Raw genomic sequence first — 15,968 nt, 5'->3', positions numbered from 1 at the left:
ACAATAAAAGAGGAATGAAGTATATAAATTAAAAAGATGCAGTTTGAGGAAATATTAATCCAGATCAGACCACAGAGAGGCACATTCCTAAATTTCAAAACAGTTAAAGAGGAAAATTTAGGCTGACCTCAGAACTTGTTTACAATACCATCCTATATAATAAAAGCCTAACATGATAAGTGTCCGGTCATCTGTTCAGCTGTTCAGCTGTTTAACCAATCAAAGTGTAATATGCTAATGTTATGCTAAGGCCATTCAGCCACTCGCTATGATGTTCATTGACCACCAGGGGGCAGACGCTCAACCATTAGCAGTGGCAGGGGGTGGAACCAGCAAGTGGGCAGCACCAGGCTGCCAGACAAGGCAGGTCCAAGCAGGACTCCTCGATCACTCTGTGGGTCACCCCACAGAGGGAGGTGACAGGAGAGAATAGGGGGGGATGTGGGGAGACAGTGAGAACAGTGGCACAAGGCCACCAAGATGAGTGTGAACAGGGGCCCCAATCACCCAGCCGGTTGCCCCACAGATTGGCCCTGATTGCCGGCCAGGCTTAGGGACCATACCTGTGCACAAACTTCATGCACTGGGCCTCTAGTAGAATAATAAGACAGTAGAGCAATACCTACAAAATTGTTAGGAAAACAAATAGGATATAGAAAAGAACAAAAAAGTTGTTATTCATGGTCTTAGGGAAAATTGTTCACATGGGTAGTTTCTTAGTAATTTACTAATTCAGGTGCCAGGGAAGTAGTGAAGGTTCTTTCTTGGAAGTGAAAATGAAAAGACAAAACAGATCCCCAAACATTCCACAAACAAGGTTTTGAGTTAAATTCTAGGTCCTCAGTGTGAGTGCCTGGACTTGGAGAGGTCTGTGAACTTTCTGAAGGAACCAACCACACCGCTATATAAAATAAGTATGGTGGACATATAAAAGTTGGATATTAGGAGCATAGAAAGCAAGGGATGGACTGACTGAGTCTCACAAATCTGATGGAAATTAGCTATTAAATCTTCATAGATGTCTACTAGTAGTTTGTGAAAATACATTTAAAACCTGTAATGCAACAGGAGTTGAGAGACTCAATAGAACCCAAGTGAAAAAGTATGTTAGAATTTATTTAGTATAATTTCTTACCAACCCGAGTCATTTCTCTCTTGGAGAAGGCTTAAAATATAAGAAAAATTCTAAACTATCAAAACATAAGAAAAGTTATAATTTTGCTACCATGTAGAGGTGAAAGTAAATATTGACTCTATTACCTCGTAGCTATAAAACCATTGATAAGTTTAAATTTATTTAACCTCAGTTTCTTTGCTATAGAAGGCTGATACCTTCTTGTCTTGCTTAAAGTCTTATGGGATAAATAAATGTAAAATGTCCTACAATTGCAAATATCTTTAATGAAGTCATACATATTATTTTTCCCATTCTAATTTTTTGGGGATTTTTTTGCTGATGAACTAGAATGCTTGGCCATATTGGTCATATGTGATTCCTCTCCTCAAGAAGCACCCTGCAGCTTCAGTTAGTGGACTGAGTTGGGCATGGAATGATGGATAGCTCAATCTATATGTAACCCCCTCCTCTCCTGTGGCTCCATATCTGAACCAAGAGGTACAATGTTTGTTTTATTTTGTTTTGAGAATTGAAATAAATCCAAAGCAACATTGTGAAGTAACAGATGAACCAGGACTGATTAAACATTTTACTCTGAACTTGGAATGTAGAGAAGAAAGGAACAGAAAACAAGAAAATAAATTAACCAAAAATAAACAAAAACCAAGGACCACAAAAACAATCCTGAGACAGAGTACAATTATGCTCTGTTCCTATACCTGCCTGGATGCCCAGTGACTGGGATTTTCCTAGTTCACCCTGTGGTTTTCTGTCATTGCCTTCGTCAATTCCATAACTTTATGAAACACAAGTTTTCTCTTTTTCTTTAGCTAGTCTTGGTTGGATCCTGTTTGATGCATTTAAACAATCTCTCATATAATCAGTTTCTTTATCAATCCCCCTTTTAAAGCATACCTAAAGATTTAGCTCCTACCAACTCCCCCTGCCCGAACCCATTAGCTTTAAATCTTTATACTAAAAGGAGTCAATGTTGTTTTGAAGTAGTTATTTCAACTTGGCGCTTCTATCATCAGGTTTTTACTTATTTCAAATTGTTTTCCTATTTACTCCCAATCCTGGAATCTCAGCTACCCTATTCCCAGGCTGGGAAAAGCATGAGTGGACACGTTTGTGTATGGGGGAGGAAAGGGCACATACCCTCTAAGCAAGCTGATTAGCACTTAAATGTTTTCCAAACTGGTGACATAAAAACCTAAGACTATACTATAGATATTGCCCAATAAATCCAATTTTCAATGATTCTTGCTGCTTTACTGATCTGGTGCTTTCTCATTAGCGCATCTAAAAATATCTTGAAAAGTAGTGGTTATCATCTAGATAGGAGGACATTAGTTTATTAAAAATATTTAGAACTTTACAAGAGCTATAGGAAATCATTGAAATGAAAATGGCACTGGTCAGGAATGATATTATTATTCATTTGCAATGCAGCTAGTTTCCCTAATTGTGTGAGACCCAGCAGATAGCACATTTAATGTTGATTGGCTTTGGCCCTCACTGTTGCAGCACACTGACAATGTAAAAGAAGAAAGCAAGCTAAAATAAGGCTTCTCTTAAAGCAAGATAAGAAGTCTTTGCTTGACTATTTGGCTTAACTAGAATTTTTCCAACTTTTCAAATGTCTCAGTTTGCAAGCAGGAGTAAATCTTCTCTCTTTTTAAAAACCCTCTTTGTTTTTTAAGGCATTTTGTTCAGCAGTGTAATAACACTTTATATTAAGGATTTTAAACATAGCCTATAAACAAATGCAGACCAGAAAATATTTTCACGTCAGATGATAATTTCCTGAAGTTTTTTTTCCTCTCAAAAATAAATTCTGGCCATATGGAACACTTATTAAAGAGATGGCCTGTAGGCATAGCCATGAGGAGGGTGTTTATGCAGGAGAGAGAAAATGGGCCCTCAAACTAGGCAACACAGCAAATAGGAGTGTATCTGAAAGAATTCTAAAAGAGATGCATATACACCACATTAAAATAAGTATTATACCCATGTCCTTTCCAAATGTGATTAAAATTACTAATGCAGAAAAATTTGCCCATACCATTAAATGAAGCTTTCTTACATAAACAAAAACCAAGATTCTTATTAATCTTCATAATGTACTAACTTTAAAAATACATCTTTTGAAGAGATCAGATAGTACAATAATATTGCATTTGGTACAATATGTATGCATATACGTATGTATGTATGTTCCTAATTTACCTATCTGAAAGTCCTCTTTGTCAATGAGGGTTTGATTGTTAAAAATTTAAATTTTGTAAAATGGTGAGTGAAAATGATAGATAAATGAAATACTTATCATATTTTATCCATAACAATAAATCTGTGTAATATGTTAATTAGACCAGACAGTCAAACGATCTTCTAGGCATCATTCTGGACATCCTTCCGGATAAAACATTGGTGGCAGGTGCCGAGGCAGAGGTGTTTAGGGGCGATCAGGCAGGCAGGTGAGGGCTTAGGGGTAATTAGGCAGGCAGGCAGAGGTGGTTAGGAGTGATCAGGCAGGCAGGAAAGTGGTTATGGGTGATCAGGTAGGCAGGCAGAGGTGGATAGGGGCAATCAGGCAGGTAAGCAAGCAGTTAGGGACAATCAGGCAGGCAGGGGAGCAGTTAGGAGCCAGCAGTCCCATATTATGAGAGGGATATCCAACTGCCGGTTTAGGAAATACTTCAATCGGACATCCCCTAAGGGTCTCAGATTGTGAGAGGGTGCAGGCTTGGCAAATGGACCCCCCACCATGCATGACTTTTGTGCACCAGGTCTCTTGTTATATTTTCAGTAAAATATAACAAGTCCTAAATCTCCTTGTCTGGAATTAGAAAAATAAAATAGCCTCATCTTAGCATCAATTTCATAATATAAAGTAAGGTCATAACCTAGAATGACAATTTTTATTATCTTATTTAATTTCCTATTGCATTGCTTTTTTTGTCAGTGTCCATTCTATTAACATAATTCAGAGTCACCACTTGGACACAGTAAGAGTTTTAACAACTCATAAACAATACAACCCGACATAGGAAAGAGAAAGTGGTATTATAGAGTCCTTTGGTTTGTGTACTTTTTTTCTTGTCAAAGAATGATGTGACCCCCTCTCCTCCCCACTTTCTCACCAAAAAGGGAGTGGAGCTTCTGAAATAATAGATCCAAAATAAAAGCTTTATTGTTTCCTCTTGATGCAACAGTGCTAGACAATACTTGAATTTTTTTTTTTTTTTTTTAAAGCAGTAGCTAAGCAATAGTTGATATTGTAAATGTCAGCAACCTCTCTAAGCATGCATTCTTTATTGACTTTGGCGGGGGGTAATAAGATTCAATGGCATTTATTTTCAATTTTTGAAAATGCACAATATCCACAAATAACAAAAGGCTGTCCATGCTTTCTACATGGAGTCACACTTGTCACTCGCCATCATGCACATGGGCCCTGTTTGCAGTGGAGGTGGTGGCTGTCTTCCCATTTGCTTTTGTTTTTCTGTGTGATCAGTGACAGTGGAGCTCATTCTCTCAGAAAGCTTATCTATCTACTCCCCTCTGCACAGCTGTGGTGAGACTTTTACTCATGTGCATAACACGTGCATTAATGCGTCAAATAATCCACAAGAAGCTTCTGCTAGAGCAGCGTTTTTCAACCGCTGTTCCGCGGCACACTAGTGTGCCGCGAGATGTTGCCTGGTGTGCCGTAGGTGCAGACAAGACAAGAATTTTATAATTTTTCACTATTTTGTTTACTTAATATTTCATAATAAAGTAATTATAAAATACTTTCTTTGTGTTTATTTGATTCCTATTCAAGAGAATTACTTTATATATAGTCAATATAGGCACAGAGTTAAATTTTTTAACATTTTCTAATGGTGGTGTGCCTCGTGATTTTTTTCATGAAACAAGTGTGCCTTTGCCCAAAAAAGGTTGAAAAACACTGTGCTATAGAATGATATAGGTTGGCCTTCTTTTCCTCTTGACACCAGTGAAGTGAGTGTTCTCCTCTTCCTGGCATGTAGGGAGGACCCAGCCATTGAATTCTCTCTGTCTAGCAGAATACAGCATAAGTGACCTATGTGACCTCCAAGCCTGTCCTTATTGACAGGACCTATAGTTAGCTCTCCCATGTTGTCCACAAAGCTCTAACCATGCTGGACTGGCTTAAAACCCTGCAGACTCTTCTCTGTTTCCTATTTTAGAGATTTTGTACATAATTTATTTTCTACCTGAAATCTGTGCCCCTCTATCTTTTCTTGACTTGTTTGTAATCCTTGAATAGCAACTACATTATCATAGTCTCAGATAAAATGTCCTTTGAATATATCCCTAACACCTATGTTCTTTTCTTACTTCCTCATGTTTATTTCTTTTATGGAAATCAATATCATTTATAATTATTTTTATTGTAATTTATTTATCTTCCTTGCTCCTTAAGTAAAAGCACTATAGGAACCCTACCTGTGCATGAATTTGTGCAGTGGGCCTCTAGTATTATATAAAAGCAAATACCAAAGTATGAACAGATTCTTTCCCCGGTCCCAGGAGAAACCCAGTGTGGCTTTGTATTCACATATTGACATAAAGATGTCTCATTTACCAGTGTTAATGTTAGGCTAGAGATATAAAAAACTGTTGCTACTTTCTAGCCCATCTTACCAGTTGGCACTCTGCTTCTAATTATACTTTCAGACTGCATGTTTCTAATTAATAATTTTTAAATTCACAAAACCAAATGGAAATGAGCTGCAAAACAGCAGGGCATGCACAGGGAGGTGTGATTCTGAAGACTGTTTAATGTCATGGGCAATCGATTTTCTTACTTCCTGCTTTATTGACTCTGAGATTCACAAACATGAGGATAAAATGCTTTGCAACACGCTGAAAACAAATGTAGTTGTCGACATTGAATCTCTTTGTAAAATAATGTACTGCCCATTTTAATTGACTTCAAATAGGGTTTTCTGGAAGTTGACTTTGGGTTTGAAGAGAAAGTCCATTTCAGAGAGTTTGTTTGTTGGTTTGAAGGCTGTGACTTTGTTTTTGTCTTCAGAGACCTGAGTGAACCATAAATATGTTATTCCCTTTACTTGTCTTCTAAGATTGCTTTCTGAGCTAATTTATTAGCTACTTAATAAAGCAGACAATAATTTCTATAAATGTACTCTTCATGGAGGAAGTAAATTTTATGTTGTGTGCATAAGACAACTTAGATTATTACTTATTATGAATATCATATTCAATCGATTTAAAAAATATATGAATGCTGCTCTGCTGGAGTGGCTCAGTGGATTGAGTGTCATCCCAGGGGCCTAGAAAGAGTCCTGGGTTTGATTGCTGGTCAGGGCACATGCCTGAGTTGCCAGCTCCATCGCAAGTAGGGGGCATGCAGGAGGCTTGCCAATCCATGTGTCTCATGGATATTTTTTTCTCTCTCTCCCTGTCCCTTCCTCTCTGAGACCAATATATATATTTCACAAGTACTGTAATGCTGCTTTGGAAAGGAAAAAAAAAAACAAAACTCCCTTAAACTAATCCACCAGAAAATATCAGCATTAAAGTGTCTTTGAGCAAAAGGGCTTGCTATCTATATAATGAGAAGGTTTGAGAAAAAAAAGTTTAACTTCTAGCAACAGAAATCGTATTTAGGGCAGTTTGACAATATTACTACAGGTACAAAATAGAGTAAATGTAATCTTGCCTGTTATGTTTTTGTTTTGTTTCATTTTTGGAAGGCTTCCGATTACTAATCAGGAAAGATAAATTGATTTTCTAGGCCAATAATCTTCTGATTTGGAATATTTTGGCATTTATTTTCATGACTCCTGGTTATTCCTGTAATTTGCTTATTATAATGCTTTTAAAATCAAGCCAGGCTTATGTCTCTCATGTTTTATCTAGGATGTTTATCCCTCTGGCTATAGGGCTCACAAATCCTATGTAAAACCATGCTTTTCTTAGAGATAACATTGACATGGTGATACAAAAACAAAGCGTTAAAGCACTTATAACTTGAGCCAATATAGCCACAGATTCTCACCAGCATCACTTGCTGTTCAAGCACATAATTATAGCTATTAACCTCTAAGAATCTGCCAATCGGGCAAATCAAGATCAAAAGGTAATTAAGATTAATATGGAGGTTTCTTCAACAAGGGATAATATTTTAACAACACCAAAATGAAATAAAACACTTTTTTTTCAAATCATACTGACTTTTATACTACATATTGGGTTATTACAAAGCATAAAACCATTAAAACATCACACATAAATAAAAGTGATCTTTTGAAAAAGAAACAGGTAATTTATTTTAGATATGTCTTTTAGAATTTGTTGTTTTCTGATATTAGTATTGCTCTTGCTATCTTAGAGCAGTCATTAAACTTAATAGTTGACACGTGGTAACATTTTTTCCCCTGAGAGTTATTAATTTTGCCAAAAAATGGAGAAGCATGGGCTATGAGAAAAGCAAAGGGAAAAGACAAGAGAAAGGAATATCAAATAATCTTATCTTAATTGTTGAGCAAGAGCTACTTAATGAATTCTCTTCATAGAAAAAAAAGAAATAATTATTCAAAAATGTGAATGAATTGTTATTAAAATATATGGAAGAGTGTACAGAAAATATATAGTAAGTGTTCAAATTGTTTTGGATAAATTATATAAGACTTAGAGGCACAGTACATGAAATTTGTGCGTGTGTGTGTGGCGGGGGAAAGGGGTCCCTCAGCCCGGCCTGTGTCCTTTCACAGTCTGGGAGCCCTCAGGGAATGTCCCACTGATGGCAGTTGAGCATCCTTAGCGCTGCCACAGAGGTGGGGGAGGCTTCTGCCACCACCACTTCGTTCGCCAGTCATGAGCCCCATTTCTGTGTTGAGCATCTGCCCCTTGGTTGGTCAGTGCACATCATAGTGACCAGTCATCTCACTCAGTCCCTATTGTCTGGATCCCAGCAGCAAGCTAACCTACTGGTCAGAGAATCTACCCCCTGGTGGTCAGTACATGCCATAGTGACTGGTTGACCAGTAGACTGTCTGCCCCCTGGTGGTCAGAGCACATCATAGCGAGTGGTTGAATAGCCTTAGCATATCATTAGCGTATTACGCTTTGATTGCTTGAATGGCTGAACAATTGATCAGACACTTAGCATATTAAGCATTTATTATATAGGATGATGAAGAAGAATTAATCAAAGGAGAAGAAGAAACATTTATTGATTGTTCACTTGCAGGCAGTGTTCTAAGAACTTTATGTACATTGTAATCATTAATCTTATAAAAAGTCCTGAGGATGGAAAAATAAGGAAACACCACTAGGAAGGGCTCCTGGAGGCTAACAGTGCTCAAATAAAAATGCAAACTGCATTACACAGTGGAGCCTCTGTGCTGATACCTGCCTCTGTGCTGAACTGCCTACCTAGGCACTCAACCACCTGCATGTACTGTGTTTCTGCCATAGGAGACAGCCCTTATGATGATTTTCTGAAATCCTATTTCAATGTATAGGAATGAGTCTTTCCCTATCCAATCAGAGATATGTAGCTCAGACCAATCAGAGTAGCTCTATTCTGACCAATCAGAGCAGTGCCTTTGGACAGATGAAATGGAGGATTTGGAGTCTTCATTTGCACGAGAATGGATCAATCAGAGACCAGCAGCAGGGACTTCTGTCCATAAAAGCCAGCTCTCCTTGGGGTTCCAAGAGAGCACGTTTTGTCCCTTTGCACCAGAGAATGAAGACTTGGGTCTCCTTGGATGAGCTGAAGCCAGAAAGACATCTCACTAGAGCAAAGAGAAGCAGATGTGCAAGGAGCAGAACAAAGCAAACCATCAAAGAGCACACAGAGCTGACTAGCTGGAGAGGGGCCTGGTCCCAGAGCCGTTCTACAGCTGTGCTGTATCACAGTTGAGCTGTTCTGCACTGCATAAAGTTTCCTTCTTCACCGCACCCCAAATTGAGACTCCAGCTGACGCCATTGGAGTTGAATTGGTGCTAATGACCACTGGTTGATAAAAATTACTTGTTTTAATTTTACATGTAAGAAAATGATTTGAAGAGTTGAAGTTGCTCAAGATCAATCAGTGATTAAGTGGTAGAACAGGGATTTGAACTAAAATAGCCGAACTCTGGTCTAATGAAAAAGTGTAAATTTTCAAAATGTTAATAACCATGACTCTCATGTGTGTGTAAAATGAACACATATCAAAGTTTGTGATAAATTTATTAATTAGTCAGGGGGTCAGTAGAATATTATGACCCACTTAAAAACCATTTTAATAATATGTATATATATACCCTGGGAATGGGAAAGGTGTGAATGATTATATTTTAGAAGTTGCTCTTGCCATTAAGGAGTTTCCTTTGGGTGCATATGGTCATCCCCCAAATTATGTCATTCTGGGAAAAGAGATGTGTTGCCTGGCCTAGGCACCATTTCATCAGGAGTCAATCTCATCCTGTTTGCTCATCATCCAGGATAATAATATCTCATCAGAAAAGTAAGTGAATGGAAGATTCAGAGTTTAAGGTCAAATATGGGAAAAATAAGGTTAAATAGTGTACAAACACAATTATATTAAACAATGATTGCTTGTAGCATTGGAAGCAGTTAAGTTCTTTGGAATTTTTTATGGCATCAACACATTATTTAATCAAACTCTAAGCATTGAGATACAAGCAAAAATGTGATTAATCAATTTGTTCCCTGTTACAGTATATAATGAACTTTTCAGTATATCAAAAGCTTCTGGTGAATGCATTAATATTGGATGCATTTACAAATAAAATCACATAGATTCTAGAATATTAATATTATGCCTGTAATAAAAGCCAGAATTAATTACCAGACATCATCTTTGAGAAACAGATGCAATGTTGTATGAATTGCTAATAAATTACGTGAGGTCTATTTTGGAATAATATGCCTTTGAACACTATTTAATAAATCAGCAGATGATGATGTAATGAAATTGCTTGAAGCAAACATGGAGAACTGCCCTTCCATTTTTCTACTCCCTTTAAGATGCATTATAACTATATATGGATTTAAAAAAAAAAAGTTGACTCATAAAAATTCCTTTTCCTTTATGTGCAAAATGATTATTCTAGGGGAATATTATATAAAATGCAATTGAATTGTCTTTTGAAGTTTCTGTCCTTTCTACAAATGGTAAAATGAACCATTTGATAACAAAAAAGCCAATTATGTGGAATATAGATTTCAGTAAATCTACTAAAGAATTGTGCACTTATCCCTGCAAATCCAGAAAACCATTATATATAAATTGAATTGATCTATCCAGCTTTTGGACTCAAAACCCCATACAGCCCAGATTTTTACCACCAGAGTAACTTAAAGCTATTTTAGGACTGGAGAATTTAAAATAAATAGTATCACACTTTTATTATATCTTCCTCCAAATGCTTTTACTTAATGTTTCAGACACCAAACTGAAGTAAATTCAGAGCCAAATTGTGCACACCTAAAGGTCATTATCTGTTTGTATTCCATATAGGTTAGAATCACTGGTAAACTGATCGTTCTCTTTTTGGCCAAACTTTGCTAAGAAGTTAATTTCCATGAAGGTGGCTGCTACAGTGGCCACACAAAACATAGGAACACAATTTAATTCTTGGTGAGACCAGATGGTCAAATGTTGCAACTGACAGTAATTAAAAAAATATAAACAATGCAGAGTGGATTTAGGGATGAATGTCATTGTTGAGCTGTTTAAAAGCCTAAGAAAAGCAAGGTAATACATTGATTATTGAAATAAAAATGTGCTTGTAGCTCTATATACCTAAGATGGTATAGTGTAGTTGAAACATACCCAAAGATGGTATATAATAAATAATCCAACTTGGCATTGACATACTTACTCTTTACCTTTTGCTTTTTCTACATAGATGTTATCAATGTAGAAGTAATGAAAGAAGTATGTCATTTAAAGAATGCAAGTCTTATTTTATCTTCTCACTCTGATGGACTTTGCTTTTTGTGTTTATTAATTATACTAGTAGCTCAGTACACGAATTCATGCACATTGAAAAGAAATTAGTTAGAAGAAATATTTTAATATCGCTATTTAATATCGACCTTTCTCTATAAGAGAAATATCAGAGGTGAAAGAAAATTGCTAAAATTCTGATGAAAATAATAGGTAACTTGATTAATAAACAATAGCAACATGATATAACAACAAAGACATGATATAAAAACAACAAAAACATGATATAAAAACATTGATAAAAAACAATGACTTTTAAATTGATTAAACTTATTCTAATATCTCCCTGTATACTCCATTAAGAGTAAAAAGACTTTCAGAGTGCCTGACTAATTTCCCTTGTGATGAAGTATTTACAATTTTGACTTTAGCATCAGATGCTCTTCGAACTTGAAAGAAAGCAACATATAATTGACCATGTCTGAAAATGGGTTCAGATAGGAATATTCCTACTCTGTCTAGAGTTTGTCCTTGTGATTTATGAATAGTCATCGTAAATACTGGCATCACAGAAAACTGCCTTCGAATTAATTTAAATGGGAGACCAGTGTCAGACAGGGACCACTCAATTCTTAGAATCAGAACAGCCTCTCCCTCTGCAGATTCTGCTAATATTTCAGCTTCAATTATGTTAGGTCACAATCTTTTGATAATAAATCTAGTACCATTACAAAGACCCCGTTTACTATTAAGATTTCTCAGTAGCATGATGATTGCACCTACTTCCAATTTTAATTTATGGCACAGCATTCCTGAAGGGATATACTATGTATTAAGATATTTGATGGGGAAATTTTCCTTTTTGGTATCATCCATTGAATTGATGGAATCATCATTCAAATAGGTGTGAAAATCTCTATGGAGTATATCCAAGATTTCTTAATTTAATTTATGAACATGCTCATTTTTTGAACAAATAATCACATGTTTAGATAACAACACCTAAGATTTCTGTCCCATTTGCTGAGAGGGTTTGATCTGTATCAATACACATTTGCAGGTGAACAGTAACTAAAGCTCAAATATAATGCTTCCATGAATTAATCATGTCTACCTTTGCACAGCAGTAGACGGTTTAGGGCTTAGGGCTTAGGTGAGCCTCATTTAGTTCTCACTTACAGACTCTATCTCTGAGAATATAATATTGATTGTATGAATTGACATTTTCAATCCCAAGGCCCCTAAATGTGCAAGAGGTTATGAATATTATAGGGAGATATTTTTCCCTCAGTCTGCTCTGAATTCAGAATTTTACGGAATGTACAGAAGGCAGTAAAGCAATGCCACATTCAGCCCATTGGGGAAGAGGGAAACGAAGAGAAGGCACACGAGGATTCCCAGGGGGATCAATAGACACATCTGTCCCACTTTCATTCAGTTTGAAGAAGAATAGCGATTATTATTACACATCCAGAGTACTTTACTAAACTTGATTATCATGTTACATTTAGTCATCATGTCTCTTTCAGCTTGTCTTGACTATGGCAATTTCTCAAACCTCCTTTGTTTTTGATGACCTTGACAGTTTTGAGGAATACTGTCCAGATATTTTGTAAAATGGCACAGAATTAGAACTTGTCTGATGGTTTTCTCATGGTAAGACTTGGTATATATGAGTTATTGGAAGGAAAACCACAGCTGTGATGTGCCATTTTCATCACACTATATCAAGGGTGCATATTGTCAGCATGATTTATGACTCTGGATATTGTCCTTGATCACCTAGCTAAGGTTGTTTTCATCAGGTTTTTCCACTATATGGTTACTCCCTCTCCCCCCTCTTCACATTGTATACTTTAGAAGGAACTCCCTATACATAGTTCACACCAAAGGGGTGGGTGTATATGCTCCCCCCAAGGGAGCATATAATTGTAGAATTCTTTTGCATGAAACATTAGTCTTCCCCCCCTCAATGAATCAATTTATTAAATAGTCAATTATTAACATATATATATATATATATATATATATATATATATATATAGCTATATAATTTATTTCACACTTGGAGTTATAATCCATACTATTTTAGTTTTTGGCTCAACTTTAATCCAACTTTGATTCTTTGGAGCTCTTTCAGTTGGCTCTGATATATTTTTATTCTAGTTGTTTTTTCTGTGTGTGATTTTTTTAGCACTTCCTTATTGCTGACTCTACAGGATAAATATATTGTTTATTTCTTGCTCCATCCCTAGGTCAGCCATTACTTCAAAGACCCTTGGTTGCTTTTATTAGAGACTGATATTATAAAGCAAGACCAGACCAGGATATAAGGCAGTCTCTTTGTGCTGGGGTGTCATTTTTTTTTTTTTTTTTTTTTTTTTTTTTTTTTACTCTCTTAGCTAACAGAACAGTAAATGTATGGGTTTTCAGTAGTCTCTGTACATATAGGTATCTAGTATGCATCTTTCCATGCTTAACCACCCTCATCTATACTAAGCTAAAAATGAGTTGAATCGATGTTTCTCACCCTAATTTACCACTTGTGGCAATTTTCAGCCTTCTCCAATGGCTTATCTGTAAATTTCTACTTAAACTGTGGATAAACTGGCTCCCAGTATATTTGCCATGTATTTATTTAATATTTTGATCTGGTATATATGAATAGAAGTGTCATGATGATTAATCTGTACCACTATTGATGAAATTCTGTCGATTAAAAAATAGTACTTTGCCGAAACCGGTTTGGCTTAGTGGTAGAGCATCGGTCTGCGGACTGAAAGATCCCAGGTTCGATTCCAGTCAAGGGTATATACATTGGTTGTGGGCACATCCCCGGTAGGGGGTGTGCAAGAGGCAGCTGGTCGATGTTTCTCTTTCATCAACATTTCTAGCTCTCTATCTCTCTCCCTTCCTCTCTGTAAAAAATCAATAAAATATAATAAAAAAATAGTACTTATGCACAGTTTCTTTTGCTTTTGGTTTTATAGACTCTACAATAGCTAAAGTTCTCTAGGTCAGTGAGGTTATTCTATACATTTGTAATATAGTTAGACTATCTTTTCCTCTTCTTCATTTCTCCCAGGGGATACTACAATTTCCTGAATAATATTACTTTTACTTTGCCTATATGAAGGTTCTTTTTGTGCTGTAAATTCCCAAGGATATAGACAAAAGCATACCTTCTTTTATTCACCCTTAAAATATTGAACAGAATCATTTTGTTGCTTTAAAACTCCCCTGTGTTAAAAAAAAAAAAAAAAAAAAAAAAAAAAAAAAAAAAAAAAAAAAAAAAGCCGAGACTGGTTTGGCTCGATGGATAGAGCGTCGGCTTGGGGACTGGGGAGTCCCGGGTCCGGTCAAGGGCATGTACCTTGGTTGCGGGCATATCCCCAGTGGGGGGTGTGCAAGAGGCAGCTGATCGGTGACTCTCATCGATGTTTCTAACTCTCTGTCTCTCTCCCTTCCTCTCTGTACAAAATCAATAAAAATATATTAAAAAAAAAAAACAACAAAAAAAAACTCCCCTGTGTTTCACCCATTCATTCCCTTGGCCAGTAATAGCTGTAGTTAGTAGCCATAGGTCCCAAAGCAATGATATACAACTGGGCATTTTCTGGGTGTGGCGTCTGAGAGAGTTCTTGGTCTCCTGATCACATGAGACAGCTTTGCCTGTCACGGCCTCTGATTTTCTCTCCCTATGTCTTCCTGCGTGGTATCTGATGTGATGCCTGGAAGTAGAATCACCATCTTGCCACACAAGACAAAGTGCTCATCCATTAAGGAATGGTTTACAGAGACTGCATCTCTGATGAAGTCATTAATCAGCTTCTCCCTACATAGACTATCTCCAGGCTTCTCGTCATGTGTGAAATCAACTCTTATTTAAGCTATTTTTTGCTGAAATAAGAGTTGATAATAAATCTCTTACTTGATGCTAAGTGTAATATTAACTGTTATAATAATCTTGTTAGTTTGCTTTTATTATTTGTAATTTCTGATACTGATACTTTTTACTAAATTTTTTCAACTCTTAATAACAGGCTGCTAAGACCGGTTTGGCCCAGTTGATAGAGCATCGGCCTGTAGACTGAAAGGTCCCGGGTTTGATTCCAATCAGGGGCATGTACCTTGGTTGCGGGCACATCCCCAGTGGTGGGTGTTCAGGGGGCAGCTGATTGATGTCTTCTCTATCCCTCTACCTTCCTTTCTGTAAAAAAATCAATAAAATATATTTTAAAAATATAGCAGGTTGTTTGTGGCTTTTCAAAAAATGCTAGGAGAGTCTCTTTCAAAGAATAATACCCTTTCTAAAACATAAAAGACTCATTTTCATTTTTTTATGAGAAGAAAATGTTAGGACTCTATGTTTCCAAGTTCTGTCAAAAGAATTAGCTTTCCCTTCTGTTCTTACAAATGTAATACTAGAAATCACTCAAATACTAACTCATAATTTTCCACTTGCTGCCCAGCCAGTGTGGCTCAGTGGTTGAGTGCTGACCTATGAACCAGGAGATCAGGCTTTGATCCCTAATCAGGGTACATGCCCGGGTTGCAGGCTTGATACCCAGTAGGAGGCATGCAGGAAGCAGGTGATCATTGATTCTCTCTCATCACTGATGTTTCTATCTCTCCCTTTCTCCATTCCTCTGTGAAATCAATAAAAATATTTAATTTTTCCCCACTTACTATAGATAAGTTCTTTCTTGGCTGCCCTCTAATAAATACGGTCCAGTCTCCTGATGTATATATAATTCTTGCAGTTTAGTAAAGTGGCAAGAATTGGAGAAACACATGAGTGATACTCATTTATAATTCTATTTCTCATTAATAATTTTTTTCTGTTGTCATATTGGGCTTTTTGTGTTAAAAATGCTTTTTTTTCAGAA

The sequence above is a fragment of the Pipistrellus hanaki genome (genome assembly GCF_964339955.1).
Source record: "Pipistrellus hanaki genome assembly, chromosome: 9".
Classification (NCBI taxonomy): domain Eukaryota; kingdom Metazoa; phylum Chordata; class Mammalia; order Chiroptera; family Vespertilionidae; genus Pipistrellus; species Pipistrellus hanaki.
This window is presented reverse-complemented; position numbering follows the sequence as displayed.